This window comes from Simochromis diagramma, unplaced genomic scaffold (genome assembly GCF_900408965.1).
Source record: "Simochromis diagramma unplaced genomic scaffold, fSimDia1.1 OVJJ01000321.1, whole genome shotgun sequence".
Classification (NCBI taxonomy): Eukaryota; Metazoa; Chordata; class Actinopteri; order Cichliformes; family Cichlidae; genus Simochromis; species Simochromis diagramma.
This window is the reverse complement of record NW_024386772.1, coordinates 564,142-578,010: the sequence shown is the minus strand read 5'-3', so window position 1 is coordinate 578,010 and position 13,869 is coordinate 564,142. Positions and strand designations below refer to the sequence as shown.

General features: G+C 42.9%; 1 long non-coding RNA gene across 1 annotated transcript; it reads right to left on the bottom strand.

Annotated features, from left to right (window-relative positions):
• Positions 1–3,882: 3,882 nt before the first annotated feature.
• Positions 3,883–5,615, bottom strand: LOC120739070. The gene is made up of 3 exons (XR_005697114.1): positions 5,568–5,615; positions 4,179–4,913; positions 3,883–4,106 (listed from the first exon to the last, which is right to left on the bottom strand). It is a non-coding gene; the product is annotated as an uncharacterized LOC120739070 (long non-coding RNA).
• Between the last annotated feature and the right edge of the window lie 8,254 nt (positions 5,616–13,869).

The following is a 13,869-nucleotide window of genomic DNA, read 5'->3' as shown; positions in this document are numbered from 1 at the left end:
TTTCTAGGCTCTCTTTCTTTCTCTCTCCCTCCCGCTCTGTTCCTGTGCTACTGCGAGTGTAACTACTGCCCCTGCCCCCTCATCTCAGCGCAAAGCACAAGGCTCACGTGCGGAGTGAAGCAGAAAAAGTGCGAGAGAGAGGGTGAGAGAAAGAAAAAAGAAAAAAAACATGGTTCCCAATAAGGAGCCGGCTCGCGTCGTTCACTTCAAAGAGCCGGCTCTACAGTGTGGGAGGGATGTGGGAAGAAGTTGTGCCAGACGGTATCTTTGCTAGATGGCAGCTGTTGAGCTAGCGTTTGAAGAGAGAGTCTCCCTTCTCTATTTACTGTGGAGGGCAGAGCAGCGGCGTAAAAGACGTCCTCGCCATACCTGGGTCCATCAGGTCTTCCAGACGCGTGAGCAGTTTGGTGAGTTTCACCACTTGCTCCAGGAGCTGCGCCTGGATGACGGCCGCTTTCAGCGGTACCACCGTCTTTCATTCGGCCAGTTTGAGGAGCTGCTGTCCCGCGTTGGTCCAAGCATTGCCCGCCTAGACACCAACTACAGGCGCTCAATCCCACCTGCAGAGCGCCTGTTCATCTGTTAGTAAAAGTGTTTAATACGGTAGTCCTTTATTGATACCTGTGCTAATATATGCTAAACTATTGTTTATACACTGCTAACATGGATGTTAGGATGGATGTATGGAGACGACTGTTTATAATATTTCTAGTGATACTCGAAAGGTCTCATCAAGTCCCGATTTAATTCGATTTATGCTGTTCTCAGTGTTTGCATTGATAGCATGGCTGTGGTGTCATATCAGTGTATGCTCTCGGTGTTTGCTGATATCAGACTGTGGTATGAGGACCACTGTGGGTTAATCTTTGTAGTGATACTCACTCCTTTTATTTTTTAAATTTAGACCTGGTTTAATTCTGGGATAGTTGAATATTTGTATATAATCCCCGCAGACTGTTTTATATTATATCTAATATACATTATGTAATTATCCTTATAATTACAAAATATTTTATGTAAGATTTATGTTTTGTAATTTAAATCTGACATCACCCTAATTTCCTTCGGGATTAATAAAGTGTTCTGATTCTGATTCAAAAGTATTTTGGAATTGAAATAATGTATTTTGTAACTGCAGTACACATAATACTAATTTTAAACAATTTTGTCCAGGTTCCTTGCCACCGGGGACTCCTTCAGGACCATCGCATTCAGTTTTTGAGTCGGTGTGTCCACGGTGAGCCAGATCATCCCCCAGGTAGCGACGGCCATCTGGGACTGTCTAGTGGATGATTTCATGGCTTTACCTTCAACTGCAGACTGGCGGTCCATCGCAGAGGGATTCCAGGAGCGCTGGAACTTCCCTCTCTCCCTCACGGTGGAGGTTGTATCTGCGCTCCATGGAGCTCCGTCCTGAAATTGCGGAGAAGTGCGTGAAGGCAACGTGTGTTCTCCACAATTTTCTGCGCTGTTTGGACGAGAGAGGGTCACCTGCTGTGAGGGGTGTGGCACCTGCTGTGGTGGAGCCGTTGCAAGGCCTGGGTCGTGTAGCAGCGAACAACTCCTCCAGAGAGGCTGTCCTGGTGAGGGAGAAGTTCATGGCCCACTTCTCGGCGGAGGGAGCTGTGTCTTGGCAACCAAAGGAGTAGCCTGTTTGAAGTCTGAGTGACTTCCTCACAACGGCTCTTTTAAGAGCCACCCACAAACCTCTAAAGAGTGTTCCTGTCTTTTTAAATTTTTCTTAATAGATGGAGCTCTACTCCAAAATAAACTAACCTCTCTTTACTCTCTTAAATAACTTGTCTTCACTATGTTCCTATATACAGTGTGATGCAAAAGTTTGGGCAACCTTATTAATAGTCATTATTTTCCTGTATGAATCGCTGTTACAGTAAAAAATGTCACTTGCATATATCATATAGGAGACACACACATTGATATACACTAAATATACATTTCATTTCTCTTTTTTTGTGTTGCCAATTTATGCACCTGCTTGATTTTGTTTAAACAGTTATTGCACACTTTCTGTAAATCCAGTGAACTGCATTTCACTTCTCAAATATCACTGTGTGTGTCTCCTATATGATATATTTAACTGACAATTTTTATTGTAACAACCAACGATTTGTACAGGAAAATAATGACTTTTCACAAGGTTGCCCAAACTTTTGCATCCCACTGTATTAGTATATTTTGTCATTAGTATAATATGAAATAAATTCTACATGTGTCAAGTCGGGTGTAGTAGAACAGAGACAAATGTTTATTGGAAAAAATATATAAATTCACTAACAAAAACATTAAACATAAATATATAAAATGTAACTATTTACAGAGAGACAGGACTAAAAAGGACCCAGCTTGGAGTGGAAGAGCCTCAGGGAGAAGGAGGAGAAAAATAACAACATTGTTTCTGCCCTGGAGAGCTGCTGCCATGTGAGTGAAGTTGGCCCCCCCACCTTCTTCAAATCCAACAAAAGTGGTATCAAACATTTGTGCTACGTTTGTGCTGGTTTGTGCTGTTAAAATTGTCGTTTGTGCTGCTTCTGTTTTAAAGATATTAATGAAAATGTAAAGGTCAAAAGGTCAACCAGCCCCCCCACATTACCCAAATCAAACAAAATTGATGTCAAACGTTTGTGCTACGTTTGTGCTGGTTTGTGCTGCAAATATTTTCATTTGTGCCGCTATTATTTTAAAGATATTAGCAAAAACTTCTAGAGGTCATCAGAGGTCAACCAGCCCCCCCACATTACCCAAATCCAACAAAAGTGGTATCAAACGTTTGCGCTGGTTTGTGCTGCAAAAATCTTTGTTTGTGCTACTATCATTTTAAAGATATTAATAGAAATTTCTAGAGGTCATCAAAGGTCAACCAGCCCCCCCATATTAATGGAATCAAACAAAATTGGTGTCAATCAGTTGTGCTATGTTTGTGCTGGTTTGTGCTGCAAAAATGTTTGTTTGTGCTGCTTCTAAAACAGAAGCAGCACAAACAAACATTTTTGCATTTTTGCAAGATATTAATGAAAAGGTAAAGGTCAAAAGGTCAACCAGCCCCCCCCACATTACCCAAATCAAAGAAATTTGATGTTAAACGTTTGTCCTGGTTTGTGCTGCAAAAATGTTTGTTTGTGCTGCTAACATTTTAAAATTTTTAATAAAATAACATCTTGATGCGTGCTTAATCATCCAGGTAAGTAAATCCCAAAAGGTTGATTCTGTTCATCTGGACGTTTTCAGTTGGAGAAACGTTTCGTCACTCATCCAAGTGACTTCTTCAGTCTCAGCTGACTGCAGGTTTTCCCAACCTTATAAACACATGTGAGTGAAATTGGCCCCCCCCCCACCTTCTTCAAATCGAACAAAATTGATGTCAAACATTTTTCCTGCAAATTATTTTGTTTGTGCAGGTTATGTTTCCCTAATTTTATACACAGTACATGTACAGTGAGAGAGAGATGTTACATCTGTCTTCACTTGCATCCCAGTCATAGAAGCGTTGGAGGTCGTTCATAAGAGATGACAGGATCACCCCAACCTCAGCAACAGGACCACCCTCAGCACTGATCAGTTGTGTTTGCTTTTGGAACCGTGTCTTAATTCCACCTATTTTGCATAAGGGTCAGTACAGGCGGAAACCTAGGTGTGCCATGGGTTCCCCCAGGCCCCTGGTCAAAGTCACCTAACCAGTTCGTAAGCAGGTACAGGTGTGGCCAGAAGGGTCCTCAGAGGCACTGCAAGACTGCTTTTCCACCACAAGCTGCCACACACGACAACACCACAGACTTTCAGGAATATACAGAAACTGTTACTGCCTACATCCCAAAATGCATTGATGATGTCACAGAGACCAGGTGTCACGGGTTCCTTAGAGGATCCACTCGCAGGACTCATGAGTAGCGTTTAAACAGAGACGGTTCATTTACAGATCTTCACCAAGTGTATGTACAGACAGTGCGGGGTTAGTGCTATATACAAGACGTGAGGGGCAGGGGTCCAGGGAAAACGGGGAAATCACACACGCGCTCAGTTCAACCTCTCTCTTCTCCGCTAGCGACCAGTCACTCCTTCCACACTCCACACGGGGAAACACGGGGAATCTAGGAACAAAGAAACACTCGTTAATTCTCTGAGACGGAAGCACAGAAAACTTGAGCTAGACGTGTACTGACTAGAGCCTTCACAACAATCCAGGGTTGAACAGCTGATCTCCTCTTTCTAATATACCAGCTGGTCTGATGAGGCCCAGGTGTTCCCAATCCAGGAAGGCGTGGACTGAGGGCGTGAAGCCGCCATGAGTTACGCGCCTGCAAAACAGGGCAGAGAAGGAGAGAGGGGGAGAGAGAGGGGAAAAAGAGAAGAGAAGGAGGGCTAGGAGTGGAGAGATTCTGATCAGCACCTTGCCGATCCTGCAGGTCATGACACCAAGCCTATTACTGTCCGGGCCAATCAGAAACCATGGCTCACAGGTCAGGTTTAAATGCTCCTAAGGTTGAAAAATGCAAGCCTTCAGAGCCGGGAATTAGGTGAGCCAAAGAACAGCAAGGGCAAACCTGTCACATGGCATCAGCTACAGCAAAGCTTCAGCGACAGCAGAGATACTTGGAGGCGGTGGCAAAGAATACAAACCATCACAGACTACAAACCCACTCTGCAGACCGTGGTGACACAATCCCCAGACAGTGTGTGGAGATCCCTTGCCAAAATCAGTACCGCCGTTCCCACATGCCTCAAAGCCTCCACCATCATTACTGTACCCAAGAAGTCATCTACCTCCTGCTTTAAGGACTACCGTCCTGTCAAACTCACCTCCATCATTATGAAGTGCTTTGAACGGTTAGTCATGCATCAAATCAAATTATCGCTTTCGTCAAAACGCTCAAGTGATGATGGAATTTCAACTGCCCCTTAATCAGCCCTCACACAGCTCAACACTAGAGACTCATATGTCAGAGTGCTGTTCATAGACTTCAGTTCAGCCTTGAGCATCATCATTCCCTCTCATTCTCATCCCCTCTGGATCTGCTGGGGATCAGCACCTTGCTGTATAACTGGCTGCTAGATTTCTTGACAGGAAGACAGCAGACAGTACGGGTCGACAGCAACCACTCCAGCCCAAGAACACTGAATACGGGGGCTCCCCAAGGATGTGTGTTGAGCCCCCTTCTCTTTACTCTGCTGACCCACGACGGGATCTACTACAGGGGTGAAGTTAACCATCTGGCAGAGTGGTACAGCAACAACAACCTGTCCCTGAATGTGGAGAAGACCAACAGCGACTCTACTTCCTCTGCAAACTGAGAAGCACAAGAGATTCAACCCCCATTATGAGCACCTTCTACAGAGGCACAGTTGAGAGTATCCTCACCAGCTGAATCACTGTGTGGTATGACTCCTGCACTGGGTTCTGCAGGAAAAAATGACAACGGGTAGTGAGAGCAGCTGCACCTGCCTCATCTAGAAGGTCCTCTCCATTACAGGTGACTCCACTCATCCCTTCAGCAGCGTCTTCAGTTTGCTGCCATCAGGAAGGATACTGAAGAGCCTCCGGGCCAGAACACGCAGACTGAGAGACAGCTTCATCCATCGGGCTGTCAGGATGCTGACCATCTCTGAATCGAGAAGGGGGGCCCAAGGGTACATCTTTCGCCATCCTACAATGCTGTGATTGTAGCCATTCCCCACTTTCTGTGAATGGTACTCATGGCCATTAATCAGTAGGCTTTGATTAGTTGTCATTGATCAATGGTTATAAGAATTTGCATACTAACAATCATGGAACAAACCCCCCAGCACTTTGTTCATTCAGTGGTGCTAGTTTCCTTCACTATGCAAATGTACTGCTTATAAGGTTGGGGAAACCTGCAGTCAGCTGAGACTGAAGAAGTCACTTGGATGAGTGACGAAACGTTTCTCCAACTGAAAACGTCCAGATGAACAGAATCAACCTTTTGGGATTTACTTACCTGGATGATTAAGCACGCATCAAGATGTTATTTCATTAATATCTTTAAAACAGAAGCAGCACAAACAAAAATTTTTGCAGCACAAACCAGCACAAACATAGCACAACTGATTGACACCAATTTTGTTTGATTCCATTAATATGGGGGGGCTGGTTGACCTTTGATGACCTCTAGAAATTTCTATTAATATCTTTAAAATGATAGTAGCACAAACGAAAATTTTTGCAGCACAAACCAGCACAAACGTTTGATACCACTTTTGTTAGATTTGGGTAATGTGGGGGGGCTGGTTGACCTCTGATGACCTCTAGAAATTTTTGCTAATATCTCTAAAATGATAGCGGCACAAACGAAAATTTTTGCAGCACAAACCAGCACAAACATAGCACAAATGTTTGATACCACTTTTGTTGGATTTGAAGAAGGTGGGGGGGCCAACTTCACTCACATAGTATGAAGGGCTTTGGCTGGACCTGCCCCTTTGACCTAGGTCAGAGCCACGTCACCAGGCTCCTGATTGGTTGTCGCGGCGCGATTTGACGCTGGAGTTCAGATTTTTCCAACTCGAGCGGTAGACGCGAAACGCGCGTGTGCACAAAATGCAACACAAAAACTGATGCGCGTGGTTTTATTCGCGAGCCAAACGCACCAGACGCGGTACACTGACGCCCGTTTCGCGCGTTTTCGCGACGCAAATCTGCTTCCAAATTTTTGCGGGACATGCAGTCGCGTGTCATCGCGCTTTTTCCATTGACTTTACATGTAAACCTGACGCTCTGGCCGCCTCTATCGCGTTCGGTGTGTGTGTAGATGTTTGTCTTGTAGCTTCTCTGTGGTCATGTTGTGTAAATTAAATCCCAGGTTATGTTGTCATTTCAAAAATTACAGTTAAGCTCCAGTGTTATGTTCAAGTTGGAGATAAAAATATATAAATTCAATTAAATTTAAAAAGCAACAACAGCAGAATCACATGACCTCCTCTGTTCTTTTCTATGGTCATATCACAGCACAGGGAGCAGTGTGAGTCCTTGTTCGTTTAGGAATCCCTAAATTTAAACGAGGTGCAGTGCAGGTTTTTTTATCACTCTGAGAGAAAAGTGGAACAGAGTGGACTGAATAAGAAAACTGAACAGACACAATTTTAACTCCCCAGTATCATTTCTTATAAGTGAAAGGCAAAGTAATTGGAAAAAGGAAAATGTCTTACACCAGGTGTAACAAATATACCTTTAATAGGCACCCAACTGAGATGTGCAAATTGAACATTAGGGTAGGTACAGATTATCTCCCCGTGAAGAGAACAAAGTTGGTACATCTCCATTGTTCATGTTTTATCTCGAGTGTTTCTAAAAGTAACAGAAGCTTGTCACCAGGAACTGTTGGGAGTTTTATCCCAACGATATTCATGTTAAAAAAAATGTCAGCAGATGCTCCAGTGAAAAAGCCACAATCAGTGAATGATGACTTCTTTCTACAGAAAAGAAAACCAATAAAGTGTTGACAACGAAGAAATTTAATCAAATGTGAAAAAAGAAAAAAAAACACATTATTGACCAAAAAGTCTTTTTATAGCTTCTTAAGCTTATTTACCTTTTTTCAAACAGAACATTCTAGACTGCAACAGTTTTTTACTGAAAACGTGTTTTATAACAACCATACTTCAGCTTTAAAAAGTGGTAAACAAATATAAATGTATACAAAGAGCTACACAACCTCAGTCTTTTGTTTTCAATAAATGTTTTTGTGCTTTCTATTGTTTGCTTAATATGATTGCAGTTTCACATTTTAAGGCATGTAGCTTAATGAACAGTTTGTCGCTTGGCTCATAATAATCCTCCAATTTATCATTTATAAATCTTTACACACAGTGGTGTTTGCAGCTATCAGAGGACAACACAGCATGTGTGCGAGTTTTGATTGAAGATGTCTTTAGTTTCATGTAATACTGAAAGGACATGTTTGGTTTTACATTGTTTATATAAGTCTTCACATATAACATATAACACAGTGAATAATCACACCTTAAAGTTCTCATTCATTTTCATATATTCTTATTATTTCAACATCATTCATAATGATTTCAACTGTTTTTTATTTCCCCCCCCATTTCTCAGAAGCTGTTCCTTCTCTCTTTTGTCTCTACTTTTACTTCCATTGTGCAAACGTAGAGGAGTCTCTTCTGCAGAAGTTCATGTTTATGTTTATTTATAAGGGATAATGCATATTTATTAACATGAGCGTTTAAATTCATCTTGTAAATATGTCAGATTTAGCCGCTGGCAGGTTGATGACATTAAATAAATCAACAAAACCAAACATGTGACCATGAAACAAACAGATTCATATACCACATTGAAAACAATCAAACACTAGTAAACAGGTTAGAATCAAGGACCTCCAATGACATTATTTCAGACCATGACAGCATGTTTACATGTTTGATTATCCAATAAGCACAGAGTTACAGATTTAGAGGAAGTAGTAAAGAAAGTTATAAATCTTATTTCTGTGAGTTTTGTAAGTATGAGCTGCTTAAAAGGAGGAAACTGCCCCAAAGCACTTGTTCCTGGGGGTGTTTTACTGTCCCTTCTGAAAAATGATCTGGTACATACAGATACTCTTTGATTATGTTTAATGAAGTATTGCAACCTCACAGTATATTCCTATACAAGTTTCAAATGATTATCTTCTTGAAACTACCGCTCCTGACTTGTCCAAGTCATTAAGCTGGTAGTTGTTCTGGGCTCTTTGGACACATCTCTCACTAGTTCACAGACTTTAAATCTTTTACTCTGTCAGGCATCTTCTCCACTCTGTGGCTCTTTAAATTTCTTGATCATTCTTCCCACTCCACTTAGTGACACTTGGAAACACAGTGATAACTTTGCATATCCTTCTCCTGCTTTGTGAGCATCAATAATCCTGAGTACTCTTTCCGAATCAGAATCAGAATCAGAATACTTTATTAATCCCGAAGGAAATTAGGGTTACAGCAGGCAGCACGCTAATGGCGCATGCGCACTTACAAAGGAACCTTCTGACCAACTTTACACAAACATCACATTGGGGAGACATGTCAGAAAGGTAGGCTGATAGGAAAAAAACAACAAAAATACATAACATGAGGTAAGAGGAGGAGAAATAAAACTCCACTCAGACTGAGCTCCTAGTGGGAGAACAGTTTGATAACAGAAAAAACACCTCAGCACAAAAAGCACATGACTATCAATACACCATAGAAACACAAGACAAGCAACAGGGGCGGGTAAAGGTAAGAGAGAGCCGGTGTAGACAGCGCATCCGGTCCTGCAGCATGTCTGCGCTGGTCCAGGCGACTGCCATCTTCCCCGGTAGGGCACAAGCATCGAAGGCGTTTGGAAAGGGAGGAGGGATGAGTGTGTATCAGTGTATGTGTGTGTGTGTGTGTCCAGAGTTCAGCTGAGACAGTGTCCTTCGCCCCGCCAGGCTAAGTAAACAGTCTTCCAGCCAACCCAGGTGGCCTTGCATGGAATGGGGGGAACAGTATAAACACAGTTGTTATCAGGGTGTTTTGTTCAGCTCCAGCCTTGAGGCCACAGCTGGCGCCGAAGGGTCTCCGCATGAAGTGATGATAGTTTTTACTTTAGTGCGAACAGCTCATATGAATTTCAAAGCTGTTCTAACAGTCCAACACTGGTCTCTCAATCTCCCGTTGGAGAGCTGTGAGCTTTCTATGATGTTATCCAAACTTACGTTCCGTTGTCATTCTTTTTGCTCAAAGAGCAGGTTCCGAGAACTCACGACCGCAGTGCACTTCCCCAAGATGTGATCGAATTTGCGCTCAAAGGTGTTATTCGAGCTAGCCCCTCCAGATGTAATCCAGTTTTTCACTCAGAGGTCTTGTTCTGAGTGTTCACGGCAGCCGTGCGTTCTCCAAGATCTTCTCCGTGCTGCACTCAATGAGCCCATTTTTAGAAACTCACGCCTCGTCCCATCATTTCAATCCCAGCGGGCAGCCTTGTGGGGGTTTGAACAGCCGGTTCCGCTTCCTTAATTCTTCGATAAGTCAGGGCCAAGCCAGCTCCGATCAGCAAGAACCCTGTTATCATGAAAACCCTGTTTCTGTGTCTCCTGGGTTAAAGAGTGTACTGTGCTACCTTGACAATCAGTCCAAAACATCAGCATACCTCTACTGATAATCTTTTCCCCTACCATCAAGCAGAGTACTGAACAACCAGAAATGCAGACCTGATAGGAAAGAAATATAATTATAATTACAATTTTAGAGCTAATAACCAACTGCTGTTTCTTTTTTATGGCTTTTTGCCTGCAACTCTTCCATGACGACCACTTAGGACCAGATTTCCCAAGACTATAAATGGATGTGCCCTGAGCTGGAGGTGCTGTTGGTTATTTTCCCGTTTCTAAAAAAACATCAGCTTGTTTGTTTTACCTGCTGGACTGTTTCTATGACTCCTCACTGCACTCCCCAGTCCCCAACATGAACCTGTTCATTGCCACAAAGTTTCTATTAATTAGAAACCTTGGAATTACAACATGCTGTTATTGCTGTCATTCATTTTTAGTTTATTTAATTGCTTTAACCATTCTCTTTCCCTTTACTTTAAAGTGCTTACAGATTTTATGCAGGAATGTTAAACTCACACCAAAAGAAGTAATTATAAAAAAAAATTGGTCTATGTATGTGTGTGTATGACCAAATATGCTCCTCCTTCCAGTTGTTGCTATCACTTAGCATAACTACATCTATCACTACGGTCTTCTTCTGCTAGTCCACCACTACTATGTTTGGTTGGTTAACCATTTGCTAGTTTATCCATCTGCATCTGGAAGTCAAACAAGATCTTAGCTTTCTAGCTGATCCCATTCTGACCTCAGGACTTCCAAGTGATACTCGGGACAGATGTTCCTGTACACTAGTTGTGCCATTCCAAGTATGCCCTGCCTGTTAGCTTCTTACACCCTGCTGTTGTGTGCCGGATTGTCTTTACAGAGCATGCATCTGGGGTCTTGCCTGATGTGGTAGACACCCTAACCCTCTACTGACCTTAGTCTTGCACTTAGAACTTGTTCCTGCCGCCATGATTAGTGCCTATGTGCTGTGTTTCAGTCAGAGTTCATCCAGCCGTTGGTAGGATTTCTTCTATATGCCTGTGGTACATGCTATTCAGGTGCCAGTTCTGTTCCTGCTCCTCTTTTTTCTCGGGTTCCTCGGTTGTCCCGGTGTACTGACAGATCTTTGTTTCATCATGGATAGTGTTTCTGACACTCACTAGTCCACAGCCTCCTGCTTCTACAGTCTCAGGGTGTTGGATGTGAACCCCTCTGTAAATGACTGGGACCCAGCACACTGTGTTCACATTTGACAGGTTGCGTTTTATTGATCACTCAGTGACACTTTCAGTCTCAGGCACCCACGTCAGACAACTTTTCAGTTAGCTGTACCCTCCCTCTTCTTCATCATCATCAGCACAAAGCATCTCCACCTGACCCTCCAACCTCCCTGGCACCGCCCCTCCCCTGCAGCTGAGCCAGGGACCACACCCTCCATGCGTGGTAAGGACTCTTAGCATCTTGTCAGTAGCTCCTGTTTCCTCCTTTCCCAGCTGATTATCCCAGCAGGGTATCTGAGGACCGGCAGGGCGTAGGTGTTGATTGCCCAGATCTTGTTCTTCCCATTGATCTAATGCAGAATGACCCCCTTGCTGCAATGAGTAAGGGAAAGCTTTGATGTGTTGTCCCTAAAGGTTGGTTGGACTCATCAGCTAATGACTACAGTTGTTTGCAAAAGATTATTATACTAGTCTACAAAATTGTTGTTGTGATATTTCTGAACAAACTTTTAAAAATTACTCTTTTGACCCCACTGTAACACAAACCCCATAATTCCACGGTACATGTACAATGACAATAAAGGGCTATTCTACTCTACTCTATTCTATTCTACTTTTTTGAAACCACAACTAAAAAAGAAAAAAAGAGTGTGGTTATTAAATGCATTGGCGTTCCTATGAATGTGGGGCAGAATGACACTTGCAGTGGATTTGACTTGCGTACTTAAGTTGCTTTAAGAAGCACACAGACTACAATGAAAGGAGAGAAACATTACAGCCTTGCAGATGACATCAGCTCTATTTCTTGTTACACAGATGTCAGCAGCACCATAAAACACATTTCTTCCAAGGTTGAGGAGAAACGGGAGGTGAAAATTGGAGTGAGGTGTGAGAGCTGGATTTAAAAAGCTAAAGCTGAATTTGATCAAATTTGTAATGTTCTGCACAAATACAAAGCCCGACTCACTGCACATTATGAAGAGCTCCGCAAAGTTAACTCAGTTTTCTCTCCTCTAAAAACTGTCAATGAAAGAGTAAATAACAGCTGCATAAAAACCAATTATGATGTTACTGGAGCCGTTCTGTAAGATTTTATTGCAGTTATGCCAAATGTACACAACAATGCTGCATTTATTACAGCGATAGCAGTGAGAGACAACCTCTCGACTTAATGTGTCACATTCAGAAGCCTCTGAATGACAGCACTGGGTGCATTTTACTACCAACACAGACGGGTTTTAGTACGGAGAACTGGATGCTGACAGATGTCGTCCTCGAGATGACCAAAGCTGCCAAGGTGCAAATTTAATTTTGACAGTAGAACCCTGAAGCATGTCATGTGGATACTCAGTTTGACACACAATACAAATGCCAGCAGCAGCTAAACGGCCTGAAATGGACTGTTTTTTAGAAAAGAAAAAGAGCCAAATTTTCTTGCACACCGTCTACTTCTTAGGTGCAACTGGAAACAGTGGAGTGGGCACCAGTATTAGGACCCAGAATCCCATGAATTGAAGTTGAATAGCATGGTTTTATTTTTAGGGAAACTAAACAGCTGTTTGCTGACGTTTTTATACAACATTTTATTCAAATCTGTTTTGTCGGTGACTCACACTAGAGCAGGGGCGTCCAACTGCAGGCCTTGAGGGCCGGTGTCCTGCAGGTTTTAGATCTCACCCTGGGTCAACACACCTGAATCACATGAGTAGTTCGTTACAAGGCCTCTGGAGAACATCAGGACATGTTGAGGAGGTCATTTAGCCATTTGAATCAGCTGTGTTGGATCAGGCACACATCTAAAACCTGCAGGACACCGGCCCTCGAGGCCTGGAGTTGCCCAGCCCTGCTCTAGAGTAAAAGTAGACGGCAACATCCTTGCAGCAAGGAAAACTTGGTGGTTGTATTGAATCTTTTCACATTTGGTGACCAAATACTTGTGGAGACCAACTACTACCCAGAAGTTGAGAAATCAATGTATGTGATTGCAGGATGACAATCTGTCTTCAAACAATCTGGACTGACTACAATCACTCTCAGATATATAAACAGACAGGTTATTAAAATGGTGCAATCAGTCTGAGTCGGTGAGTGCAACTTGTTTGTGATGTGTCTCTTTGCAATAGGGGACTCGACTCCTCTGGTTGCAGGCTGGTGGTATTCAAATAAAAGAGTAAGGTTGCTGAGCAGTTATACCTCCATCCTGCTGCAACTGCGTCACTGCTTGTGTTGTAATTTCTGTGTCAACTGTTACATTTTTAATGTAAGTAGTTTGCCAGTTACAGACAAACAACTTGGCAGCAACTGGCAACTAGACTGCATAGTCAAACTGATAGGAGACAGACTCCATCTTATTGCTGTTTTACTGTCATGTTGATGCACCAAAGCTGTTTTGAAGACCGCAGCTAACTGCAAGTGATCGCAGAGCTGGACCCGTCCTCAAACCGATCATCAAGAAGACGGCAATTTTACTGCACACACACTGGTCACACGCTGGCCTCCCGCCACTGTCTTCATTAGTCTGACAGCAGAATAAGGATTAATAAAAATAGTGTCGTTTTTTTCAG